This window comes from Rhinolophus sinicus, chromosome 17 (assembly GCF_057876585.1).
Source record: "Rhinolophus sinicus isolate RSI-liver-muscle chromosome 17, RSI-T2T, whole genome shotgun sequence".
NCBI lineage: Eukaryota > Metazoa > Chordata > Mammalia > Chiroptera > Rhinolophidae > Rhinolophus > Rhinolophus sinicus.
Genome location: NC_142517.1, coordinates 170,068,620 through 170,083,059, shown reverse-complemented (window position 1 = coordinate 170,083,059; position 14,440 = coordinate 170,068,620).

Here is a 14,440-nt window from a genome sequence, read left to right as displayed (position 1 = left end):
CCAACAGCAGCCAGCCCTGCCTGCATTGCACTCTTTCTGGGAAAACTATCTGAGTACAGGTTCCCCAGGCAAACTAGAACTGGCCCTGGTGTGCTCTAAGACTTTTGCTGAGTAGCTCCAGGCTCAGCACTAACACCAAACCAGAATCTACATTAACCTAGTGACTACAACTCTTCCCACTCTAGTGATTCCCTCAAACCCTTCCTCACTCAACTCGCATACTGCATGAGGCTTTATCAGTGGTTGAACCTTAAGGAAGCCAGCAAGTGACAGCAGACCTCAGGGTGTCCTGGCTTTTTATGGAGCTACCCCAGGCCCCGTACTGGTGGCAGACGTCCTCAGTTTGCAGTGTGGCATCACCAACGTGCTTTCAGGTTTAGCACAGGCAGCAAACAACAGCAGATCACTTTGTAGCAACTACCAGGTAGTCCCCAGCCAGTCACAGACAGTGTGTGACCTGGGCCTGCACTGGAACCCCTCCCAAGAGGCCCCAGAATCAACTTACTTAGAGGTTGGTTTCAAACCACAACAGAGAACCACCCAATTAGGTCCACAAGCAGCCCACAAAAAGTGTGGTCTCAACATGCACCACAGCTCACTGGGGCGAATCCCACTCCATGGGGTAAGGCCCCCACACAACAGCTTATAAGCTGTGGACATGACCAAACCACACAGTCAATCAGCCTGCGGGACAATCCCAGCCACTGACGTGCCAATAGCAATCAAGGTTCAACTGTAACAGAAGGGCACACACAACCCATACAAGGGACACTCCTGGAGAACCCAGAATGTGTGACCAGGGAGACTATAACAGGGCCCCACAGGGCACCTACTACAAAAGGCCACCCAGCCAAGACTGGGAGACATAGCAGATCTATCTAATACATAGAAACAAACACAAAGAGGCAGCCAAAATGAGGAAACAAAGCAATACGAGTATGTCACTAATAAAAAAAGGGAGAAAATTCCAGAAAAACAACTAAATGAAAGGGAGGCAAGCAACCTACTAAATACAGAGTCCCAAACAATTGTAAGGATGCTCAAGGAACTTAGTAAGAACTTCAACAAAGAGACAGCAAGCATTAAAAAAAAAAAGTTTTCCACTTATGGAAACCATAACAAAGAACCAGTCAGAAGTGAAGAATACAATAACTGAAATGAGGAATGTACTAGCAGGAATCACCAGCAGACAAGATGAAGCAGAGGATCGAATCAGCGATTTGGAAGACAAGGTAGCAGAAAACACCCAATTGGAACAGCAAAAAGAAAAAATAATCCAAAAAACTGAAGACAGTTTTACACTTCAGGACAACATCAAGCATAACAACATTTGCATCATACGGGTACCAGAAGGAGAAAAGATAAAGCAAGGGATTGAGAACTTATTGGAAGAAATAATGACTGAAAACTTTCCTAACCTGGTGAAGGAAATAGACATACAAGTCCAGGAAGTGCAGAGAATCCCAAACAAGAAGAACCCAAACAGACCAACACCAAGACACATTATAATTAGAATGGCAAAGGTTAAAAACAAAGAGACAATCCTAAAAGTAGCAAGGGAAAGGCAACTAGTAACATAAGGCACCTCCCAAAAGATTGTCAGCTAATTTTTCAACAGAAACTCTGCAGGCCAGAAGGCATTGGCACAAAATATTCAATGAGATGAAAAATGAGGATCTACAACCAAGGTTACTCTACCCAGTAAGGCAATCATTTAAAATTGAAGGACAGATAAAGAGCCTCCCAGAGAAGAAAATCCTACAGGAACTCATTACCATCAACCCAATATTACAAACAATATTAGAGAGACATTTTAAGATGGAAAAAAAAGAAAATCAAAGTTATGAATAATCAAATGGCAATAGCTACATATCTATCAGCAATTACTTTCAATGAAAATGGATTAAATGCTCCAATCAAAGGACATAGGAGGGCTGAATGGATAAGAAGAAAAAAAACCCTTGCATATGCTGCCTACAAGAGACTCACTTCAGATTGAAAGACAAACACAGATGGAAAGTAAAGGGATGGAAAAAGATATTTCGTGAAAATGAGAACTATATAAATAAACAAACAAAAAGCTGGGGTAGCAATACTTATATCAGAAAAAATAGACTTTAAAACAAAGGCTATAACAAGGAGAAAAAAGGACCCAGTTATCCCACTTCTGGGCATTTATCTGAAGAAATCCGAAATGCTACTTTGAGGTGATATGTGCATCCATATGTTCATTGCAGCATTGTATACAATGCCCAAGATGTGGAGGCAGGCTGACATCAATGGAAGAATGGATAAATAGGAGGTGGTACATATATACAAGGGAAATTGCTCGGCCAGGGAAAGCAATGGGTCCTTCCATCTATGGTGACATGAATGCACCCGGTGGATAGTGTGTTGAGTGCAGTGTCAGACAAAGAAACATAGATGCAATGTGATTTCATTTATATGTGGAATCTAAAGAAACAAAATGGACAAACAAAACAGAAACAAACTCATAGATACAGAGAACATTTTGATGGTTGCCAGATGGTAGGGGTTTTGGGGGTGTGGGTGAAAAACGGGGAAGGGATTAAGAAGTACAATTGGTTGTTACAAAGTAGTTATAGGGATGTAAGGTATAGCATAAGGAATATAGTCAATTATATTGTAATAACTATATATGGGGTGAGATGGATACTAGCTTTGTTGGGGATGATAGATGGGAGGGGGTTGGAGGGCAAGGTACAAAAGGTGAAGGGATTAAGTACAAACTGGTAGTTGCAAAATAGTCATGGGGATATAAAGTAAAGCACAGAGAATATAGTCAATCCTCTGGTAATAACTATAGTGCTAGGTGGGTACTTGACAAGTCACTGGGATCATTTCTTAAATTACATAAATGTCTAACTACTATGCTGTACAGTTGAAATTAATTAAAATAATATTGAGTGTTAGATGTAACTTAAAAATTTAAAAAGGGAGGAAAAAGTTAAGGGAAATAGAGGTCCAAATTTCCAGGTATAAAACAAATAAATCATGGGGATATAAAATATATGTATAGCATAGGGAATTAGTCAATATTGTGATAGCATGGTACAGTGTCAGATGGTTGCTGGACTTATCATGGTGATCACTTCTTTAGGTATATAAACGTTGAATAACTATGGTGTACCCCTAAAAGTAATATAATATTGTATGTTAGCTATATTTTTAATAAAAACCTTTAAAAAGATGAAATTAAAGTGCTATAGCAAAAGCTTTCAAATAAGTATGTTTTGACTGTCCAAAGAGATGTATAAAAGAAAAATTTGCATAAAAATGAAGAAGAAATTATGAAACAAAAAATGCAAAAGGAGCTACAGTAGACAGATATAAAAAATATAAAATAGAAACCTTATAAATAAAAAATAAAGTCATAAAACTTTTCTTAATTCACTAGATTAGGTCATCTAGACTGGACACCATTGAAAAGAATCTATTTCAGATGCAAAAACTGAGGAAATTGCCCAGAATGCTTCACAAAGGGACAAAGGCATTTTTAAAAAGAAAGAACAGAAAAGAAATACCGAAGACAAACTGAGAATCTCCAAGATACACATAAGAGGGGTTCCAGAAGAAAATAATGTAATCTATAGAGGCAGAAATATTTGTAAAAGCAAGACCTTCAGAAATTTTCAAATGTGAAGAAACGCATGTATCCTCAAATCAAAAATGTGTTCCCAGTAGCAGTGTCAGATCAAAAGAACAGAATATTTGCTATTCTGAGAACTGTGCACCGCAGACATAGATTCGCAACCCAACTAGTTCCGGCAAAGGGGAGGGAGCTGTGGAAGCAGGACTAGCTGTGGTGGTGGTCGGCACCATTGCTCTGGGCCACTTCTCACAACTCACCCTGCCCCTGGCCCCACCTAACTGGGCGGATCCCTGCAGGAGTAAACAGAACTGCTGAAACATATGGGCTCTGAATCTGGTGCAGGAAGAGCTTTGGAACTTCAAAAGCTCTCCACATACCCACACGGACACTGCACCCTGTGACCCAGGCAAACTATTAACAGAGAAGAAGCCCGTGTCCCAGGGAATCCCCCCATTGTGTGAGAAGCTGGAATAGTGCAGAGAAAACATAGCACTACCATGTGAGAGAGAAAAAAGAAGGCTGCAGTCAGAGAGAAAATAAAACATTCTACCAACAAGTACTGGAAAACAAAAGAAAGACCTCTTCCTATCAACCTGTTGCAGAAGCCACTCCTGTAGATGTCTAGGAAGAGAAATAATAAATCAGTAATTGCCATGAATAATCAAGGCAACAAGATAGCTCAAAAAGAAAGTGAAAAGTCTCCAGAAAAGGAACTTAAAGATATGGAAATATGTGACTTAAATGACACAGAATTCAAGATTACAGTTCTGAAAAAACTCAACAGGATGCAAGAAAACACAGAAAGGCAGTTTAATGAACTCAGAAACACAATCAAAGAACATGAGCATTTTATGAAAGAGATTGAAATTTAAAAAAAAAACAAATAGAATTTCTGGAGATTAAGACACAATAGAAGAAATTAAGAATGAAATAACCAGTTTAGGTAGTAGAGTTGACCAGATGGAGGAAAGAATCAGTGACATAAAAGATAGAAACCTGGAAATTACACAGATGGAAGAAGAAAGAGACTTGAGATGTAAAAGAAATGAAAGAACTCTACAAGAACTTTCTGACTCCATCAGAAAGAGCAATATAAGAATAATGGGCATACCAGAAGGAGAAGAAAGGGAGAAGGGAACAGAGAATATATTCAAACAAATTGTCGAAGAGAACTTCCCAAACTTGTGGACAGAACTGGATCCTCGAATCCAAGAAGCAAATAGAACACATAATTACCTCAATCCCAACAGGCCTTCTCCAAGGCACATTGTATTGAAGCTGTCTAAAATCAATGACAAAGAAAGAATCCTCAAGGCAGCCAGGGAAAAGAAGATGGTAACCTACAAAAGAAAGCTCATTGGATTATCATCAGATTTTTCAGCAGAAACTCTACAAGTCAGGAGGGAGTGGAACCAAATATTTAAACTATTGAAAGAGAGAAATTACAAGCCAAGAATAATATATCCAGCAAAGATATTCTTTAGATATGAAGGAGGAATTAAAGACCTTTCCAGACATACAGAAGCTGAGGGAATTTTCTAATACACGACCTGCACTACAAGAAATACTAAAGGAGGCTATTCGACCACCATCAACAGGGACAATTTGTGGCAACCAAAACATAAAAAGAGGGAGAGTAAAGGCCTGAACCGGAATATGGGAATGGAGAAAGTAAGCATGCTGAAGAAAATGGAATACTCTAAATATCAAACTTTCTTTTACATAAACTTAAGGGTAACCACTCAAAAAAAAAAAAAAAAAAATCCAGAAATGAAATATATACTGGAATAAAAGAAGAAACAGAGGGAAACATCATAGAATACTACCACACAGAAATAATAGACAACAACAAAAAGGCAAAGAAACAATGGAGACACAGCCTTACCAGAAAACTAAAGATAGAATGACAGGAAATCCTCACAGATCAATAATCACCCTAAATGTAAATGGACTGAATTCACCAATAAAAAGGCACAGAGTAGCAGATTGGATCAAAAAACTAAACCCAACTATATGCTGTCTCCAAGAGACACATCTCAGCTACAAGGACAAGCATAGACTCAAAGTGAAAGGGTGGAAATTGACACTCCAAGCAAATGCCATCCGGAGAAAATCAGGTGTAGCCATAATGATGTCAGATGAAACAGACTTCAAGGTGAAAAAGATAACAAGAGACAAAGATGCACATTTCATAATGGTAAAGGGGACTATACAACAGGAAGACATAACAGTCATCAATATTTATGCCCCCAATCAGGGAGCACCGAAATATACCAAGCAACTACTAACAGAACTAAAGGGAGAAATTGACCAAAACATAATTATACTAGGGGACTTAAATACATCATTGACAGCTATGGATGGATCATCCAAACAGAAAATAAATAACGAAATAGCAGCCCTAAATGACACGTTAGATGAAATGGACATAATTGACATTTATAAAGCACTTCATCCTAAAACATCAGACTATACATTCTTTTCTAGTGTACATGGAACATTCTCAAGGGTAGACCATATATTGGGACATAAAATCAGCCTCAGCAAATTTAAGAAGATTGAAATCATACCAAGCATATTCTCTGATCACAAGGCTTTGAATTTGGATATCAACTGCAAAAAGAAAGCAGGAAAAAACACAAATACATGGAGATTAAATAACATACTTTTAAAGAACGACAGGGTCAAAGAAGAACTTAGAGGAGAGATCAAAAGATACATAGAAACGAATGACAATGAAAATACATCTTACCAAAATTTTTGGGATGCAGCGAAAGCAATTTTAAGAGGGAAATTTATATCATTACAGGCCTATCTCAAGAAACAAGAAAAATCCCAAATAAATAACCTCATGTTACACCTTAAAGAACTAGAAAAAGAAGAACAAGTGAAACCCAAGGTCAGCAGAAGAAAGAAAATAACAAAAATTAGAGCAGAACTAAATGAAATAGAGAACAAAAGACAATAGAAAAAAATTAATGTGACAAAGAGCAGGTTCTTTGAAAAGATTAACAAAATTGACAAACTCTTGGCTAGACTCACTAAGATAAAAAGACAGAAGACACTAATTAACAAAATCAGAAACGAAAAAGGGGAAGTTATCACGGACACCACAGAAATACAAAGGATCATCCAAGAATACTATGAAGGACTATATGCCACCAAATTCAATAACCTAGAAGAAATGGACAAGTTCTTAGAAACATATAACCTTCCAAGCCTGAACCATGAAGACCTGGAAAATCTAAACAGACCGATCACCAGTAACAAAATTGAATCAGTCATCCCAAACCTTCCCAAAAGCAAAAGTCCTGGACCAGATGGCTTCACTAATGAATTCTACCAAACCTTCAAAGAGGATCTAATACCAATCCTGCACAAACTCTTCCAAAAAATTGAAGAAGAGACAGTACTCCTTACCTCATTCTATGAGGCCAACATTACCCTGATACCAAAACCTGGTAAGGACAACACAAAAAAAGAAAATTACAGACCAATATCTCTGATGAATACAGATGCAAAAATCCTAAACAAAATTCTAGCAAATCGAATACAACAATGCATTTGCATTAAAAAGATTATTCATCATGAACAAGTGGGGTTCATCCCCAGGGCACAAGGATGGTTCAACATCCGCAAATCCATCAATGTGATACATCACATAAACAAAATAAAGGACAAAAATCATATTATATCAATTGATGCAGAAAAAGCATTTGACAAGATACAACATCAATTTCTGATTAAAACACTTAATAAAATAGGTATTGAAGGAAAATACCTTAACGTAATAAAGGCCATATATGACAAGCCCTCAGCTAATCTCATAATTAATGGTGAAAAACTGAAGCCCTTTGCTCTACATTCAGGAACACGACAGGGCTGTCCCCTATCACCTCTACTTTCAACAGAGTGTTGGAAGTCCTTGCCAGAGCAATCAGGCAAGAGAAAAAATAAAAGGCATTCAAATTGGGAATGAAGAAGTTAAATTATCATTCTTTGCAGATGACATGATGCTATATATACAAAAACCTGAAGACTCCACCAAAAGCTATTAGAAACAATCAATGAATACAGTAAAGTTGCTGGCTACAAAATCAACGTACAAAAGTCCATTGCATTCCTATATACTAACAATGAAATTTCAGAAAAAGAAATACTAAAAACAATTCCTTTTGCAATTGTAGCAAAAATAATAAAATACCTAGGAATAAACTTAATCAAGGATGTGAAGGATCTATATGCTGAAAACTATAAGACATTTTTGAAAGAAATTGAAGAAGACACAAAGAAATGGAAAGACATTCTGTGCTCATGGATTGGAAGAATCAACATAGTCAAAATGGCCATATTACCCAAAGCAATATACAGATTTAATGCAATCCCCATCAAAATCCCAATGGCATTTTTTAAAGAAATAGAACAAAAAATCATCAGATTTGTTTGTAACCACAAAAGACCCCGAATAGCCAAAGCAATCTTAAGAAAAAAGAACAATACTGGAGGTATCACACTCCCTGACTTTAGCTTGTACTACAGGGCTACAATAATCAAAACAGCATGGTATTGGCAGAAAAACAGACACATAGACCAATGGAATAGAATTGAGAACCCAGAAATAAAACCACATAAATATGGACAGATAATTTTTGACAAAGAAGAGAAAATCATGCAATGGAGGAAAGACAACCTCTTCAATAAATGGTTCTGGGAGAATTGGATAGCCACGTGGAAAAGAATGAAACTGGACTGCTATCTGTCACCATGTACCAAAATCAATTCAAAATGGATCAAAGACTTAAGCATAAGACCTGACACAATAAACTTTATAGAAGAAAACATAGGTACTAAACTTATGGACCTTGGGTTCAAAGAGCATTTTATGAATTTGACTCCAAAGGCAATGGAAGTAAAAGCTAAAATAAACGAATGGGACTATATGAAACTTAAAAGCTTCTGCACAGCAAAAGAAACCATTGACAAAATAAAGAGGCCACCAACTGAATGGGAGAAGATTTTTGCAAACAGTGCCTCTCATAAGGGGCTAATATCCAAAATATACAAGGAAATCATGAAACTTAACACCAAAAAAAACCACAAACAACCCAATTGAAAAATGGGCAGAGGATCTGAAGAGACATTTCTCAAAAGAAGACATACAAATGGCAAATAGACATATGAAAAAATGCTCAACATCACTAATCATCAGAGAAATGCAAATAAAAACCACAATGAGATGTCACCTCATCCCAGTCAGAATGGCTATCATCAACAAGACAAATAGTAACAATTGTTGGAGAGGCTGTGGAGAAAAAGGAACCCTCATACACTGTTGGTGGGAATGCAGACTGGTGCAGCCGTTATGGAAGGCAGTGTGGAGGTTCCTCAAAAAATTATGAATAGAATTACCGTATGACCCAGCAATCCCTTTCCTGGGTATCTACCCCAAAAATCTGAAAACATTTATGCATAAAGACACATGTGCTCTAATATTCATTGCTGCTTTTTTTTTACGGTGACCAAGACATGGAAACAACCAAAATGTCCTTCGATAGATGAATGGATAAAGACGTTGTGGTATATATACACAATGGAATACTATTCAGCGGTAAGAAAAGATGATATAGGAACATTTGTGACAACATGGATGGATCTTGAGAGTATACTGCTAAGTGAAATAAGTCAGACAGAAAAAGCAGAGAACCATATGATTTCACTGATATGTGGTATATAAACCAAAAACAACAAAAGAACAAGACAAACAAATGGGAAACAAAAACTCATAGACACAGACAATAGTTTAGTGGTTACCAGAGGGTAAGGGAGGGCGGGGGGTGGGGGGTGGGAGATGAGGGTAAGGGGGATCGAATATATGGTGATGGAAGGAGAACTGACCCTGGGTGGTGAACACACAATGGGATTTATAGATGATGCAATACAGAATTGTACACCTGAAATCTATGTGATTTTACTAACAATTATCACTCCAATAAATTTTTTAAAAAATTCTTAAAAAAAAATGTGTTCCTAGTACCAAGCATAGTAAATGAATTCACACCCTGACACATCACAGTGAAAATGAAATAACATCAAGAGTGAAAATATATTAAAAACATGCCCAGGTAATACATTAGACATTTTTACCAGTATTTTTAAACCTCTCACATAACATTTTTCTATTTCTCTCCTCTTTCTTCTCTTGTCCTTCTCTGATGCAATCTCTGCACTGTAACTTTTTGAAATGAATATTATTTTACTGTAATGTGGAACAACTATTATTATTTCATTAATGTTTTAGTCCAGAAGGACAGAGACCAGATACTTTTTCACATTTATAATTCCAGCTCCTAGAAATGTCTGGTACATAGTTCTAGTGTTCAGTAACGTTTAATAGATGAAAGAGTAAATACTCCACAAAGTTAAGTGATGTTCTCACATCTGACTGCTAGTAAACAATGGAGCTGAACACCTTTATTGACTATTGATTCATTTAGGTTTCAACCCAGAGTCAAATCTTTACGTACTCTTTTTACATAGCTTGTGGCCCAAATTTTCCCTTTATCCATTTCTTGGCCAATTGTTTATTTTAGATCAATGTTATAATTAATCCTTCCTTATTCTTAGATCAGTGGTTTCTTTTAGATCAATGTTGTAATTCATCCTGCCTTATTTTTAACCCAGCGTGCTTTCTTGACTCCTTATTTTGTTATTCAACAAGTTGCTCTTAATCACAAATTTACATAATCCTCAAATTTATTGCATCTCTATATCTATACACAAGTTACTGAGATGAATATATATATATATGAATAATGAGACAATACTATCAGAAATAGGCAAGTCAAGAAAAGATGATTTCAGGAGGGAAGGGCAATTCAACAAATATTTCTTTAAGGTATATGTGCAAAGCAAAATGCTATTTACTGCCCTCAAAGATATTACATAGTGTATTAAAAAAGCACATTACACATATGTAAAAATAATAGAGGATAATCATGGGAGGAAATAATATGCTACGGTATTCTAAAAAGGAAAGATGATATCTCTCTGGGGCACAGGGAAACTTCATGGAGTAGGTGAGTATTGCGAGGGCCTTGAAAGAGTAGTAGCATTTTGACAAAAGGATAAGGGAGTAGATAGAATTCCAGCCCAAGAAACAAGAATAAGCAAACAAATGGAAGTAGAAAAATATGAGACTATTTAAAATGCAGCAATCTCTTAACTTGGTCTTCAGGATAGGGTGTATGCTGAAAAGTAATGTTTCTGAGTTTTGAGCCGTTAGACCATTATTGTTTTACTCTTCAATTTACCTAGAGATAGTTAGATTGTAATTAAATTGTATTTCTTTTTCATGTTTCTCTTTCCACCCAAGCAGTCTGTCTTCTAACACCTTGCTGACCCTCACACTTATCCCTCCTTCTCAGTGTGACGCCATACTCTCCACTTCCTCCTAGACTGCTAGGTTAGTCATAACTCATGATTCTCAGATTTTGAAGAAGGAGGTGATTTCTCATGCAAAGGCAAACCATTACATTGGTTTCATACATCCCTGAAGCACTGATCACAGTAGAGTTCTGGTCCCAGAAGAACAGATGTGTTCCTTCAGTCCTAGCACCAAAATTAGTCTTTGATAACATTTAATGCTGTTGAAATAAAGCTTCACAATAGAGGGAAAGATAAAATCATATGTCAATACAACCACCGTAAGTTTCAATAGTAAGTATGAAATTTGTTTCTCTTATTACTTTTCATTTTGTGAAGTATTCTGCAAACACTGATAATTGTCCTTCATTCTCTCTCGAAAAATAGTTTCCTTTTTTATAAGAGAGAAAAATACTGAAACAGGGAGAATGCATTGATGAGATTTATTCAAGCCAAGTCATTTGCACACCAGCCTACCAAACTGCTTTTGCTCATCGGAACACAGAATCAGAAATCAAATGGCTGGCCAAAGCACTGAGAAGTGATCTAATCCAACCACTACCTTCAGGCAACAGGAAGACTCTCAAATCACCTCGGATAGAAGAGTTTTAATGACCTTTAAAGCAAGAGATATCTTTCTCCTAATATTTAACAATGCCAAGATTTAAAAAAAAAACGAAAAAGAAAAAGCCTCCTTTACATCCAGCCTAAATGTCTTAAAGGCACAATGATGCAATAACATAGAGTTTTGTTATATTTTATAACATATCACTCATTTTAATGACATATTTGATGGTTATGATGAAAAAAGTAAAACCACATATGTATACATTATGTAATTCATAACTTATGTAGCTTTATATTCCCAAATATTTAATATTGCCTCTTAAAAATAACAGATCATTGGTTAAGATGAAATAAGCAAACAGCATGCACTAGCTTCCCACACAACATGCTGTTATACAAAATTGGAGGAAGTAATTCTACAGGCAATGTTGTATCTTAAAGGTATTTATACTTAGTGGTAGAAGCAAAGTGAATTAATTTAAAGATTTACCTGAGCACTTATTAAAGAATAATTTTGTCTTCATCATGTAAGACTTGGACAATTTTTTCTTTTAAAGGGCCTGTGTAAGTGAACTATAGTTTCTAAAAGGAGTATTGTGTTTTCACAAAGATGTTTTCTACAGAGACTAAAATTTTAGTAAGCAATTATTTAAATAATTTTTCTTAACTTTAAATCTCTTTTGAGTTTCTATTGCCTGATATTTACAGTTTAAATCTCCCAGATTTGTACATACCAGAGATAACACTCTTTTTCTAAAATTACTGAAAACTTTCTTGCCACAGCAATGAAAATGATGTACCTTTTACTAAAATTCCCCACCCATGCTTGTGCCATATTTCCAAGGTTACTTAGGTTAGAGGATGCAGAGACATGAAAAGGATGGTGACAGACAGGTGATGACTCCCCAGCAAAAGTTCGTGCAAGGCTTCAGAGGACTTCCAAATTCCTATGGGTTGTTTCATTTGCCATTGAAAAGAAGAATCAGAGCAATTCAGGTTACAGTACACATGAGTTGTGCAAGGGCCTTCTCTAGATTCAGTTATGGTCTTGAATCTTACATGCAAGTTTCACCTGCGGGCACAGGATAAAATTCAGGGGATCAATGAATGCAGACAGAAAAGTAACATTTTTATGTTCACTGACCTCTAACTGAAATTTCGCATTTCCTAAAATTCTGAGTGTAGACAACAAAACACAGTGGTATTAAAGTTATGATTTTGTCACCAATAGCAATCATAGACATCTCCATATTACATTATAGTTGCTGCAGATATCCCAAACTATATGCTTCATTTATGCTTATAACTACCTTAAAGTACAGTAGTTCTGATTGTTAGCCCACAATTTTTAAATCTTTTGATGACTAGATTTCAGTATAATTGATTTCTTTTATAATCCTGTGTGTTTTATTTTATGCATTGAAAATTTACACTGTAGAAATCAGCTTATAGCATGACAACAGGAGGGGCTTTGTTGATCTACTTCCCAGTGAAATTGGTGAAAATTATTATTTTTTTTAAATAAATTGTTAAAAGCCTCTGGAAATTATCCTAAGTACAAACAGAAAATAAAGAAATATTAATTCAATAAAATCTATAAAAATTTGGCAAGAAAGGTCAGAGTCTGTGATATTTTAACCAAGACTGCTCTTCCCTCCCTTCTCCCAGAATGCTGCGGCCAAGAACACCAGGGGCCCTCTCCCCAGCCCCGGTCAGAGGGCTTTCTTTCCAGAAAGAGCAGGACTTCAGTGTTCTCCTTCTACCCCGAGTTGCCTGTTGCTGAGGTTCAGCCCCAGGTGAGTACAATTGAGAGGTGAGGGCTCCCTTTTTTGGTCTAAACCCTACTCACGGAATGGAGGGTCTACCTTGGGCATGGTGTGCTGAAAATACTGAGACCCCAATAGCTCTGTCCTCAACTCATGAAGCGATGGTTCCACACCAGGAAAAGCAAGCCCTAGGATGCTGATACTACCCCTCCACTGAGCACTAAGCTCCTCATGCGGGGATGTCACACAGAGAGGAGCTTCCATGGCTTCTAGCAGAGCTCCAGAGCCCTGGCTCAGAGATTTTGCCTGTGGGGAGAAGCAGGCTGTACAAAACAGTGCCTAATCCTTTCCCAGAGGAACAAACTTCATTTGAGACAGAATATGGAGAAGTTTAAGAGTAAGAGGACTCTCAAGAAAAGGGGAGGTTGTGATGAGCGGCAGTTGGGAGGAGATGCATGGATCTAATGAAGATACAACCTAGAATATAAATTGGCTAATTTGCACTAGAAAACCTGGGTCAGGAAATATCAAACACTGACCTCAGAAACTATGAAGAAGCCACAATTGATTGGACTATTTTGGGTAGGAAATTATGCCCCAAAGCATTGCAGAAAACAATAGCGTAATCATTACTAATTAGTGAAGTTTAACAGCTGGGGATTAGGGAAAGGGTGAACAAGAGCCCAACTAGGACCACTGTCATCCTAGAGTCGCCTTTGGCATACCAGAGGTTGCGCTTCCCTGAGGAACAGTATCAGAGACTTAACACTGGGGGGGGGGGGGGGGGGGGGCAGTGACAGGGAGAAGAAAGGGAAAATAGACTTCATTAAAATAATCCAGGCAGGCACGAAACAAATAACAAGTAAATAACGAGAGAGGGGGTGTTATACCCAGATTTGCTACAATATATCAAAACAATTATTTCCAACAACAAAAATTAATGTCATGGAAAGTATAAAATATTATTTCCAACAACAAAAAATAATGTCATGGGAAGTATTACACCAGAAAAGAAGCTGGCAACAGAAGCTTCCTGTAAAAGTGACCAGATGTCAGATTAAAGTAAAAAAGA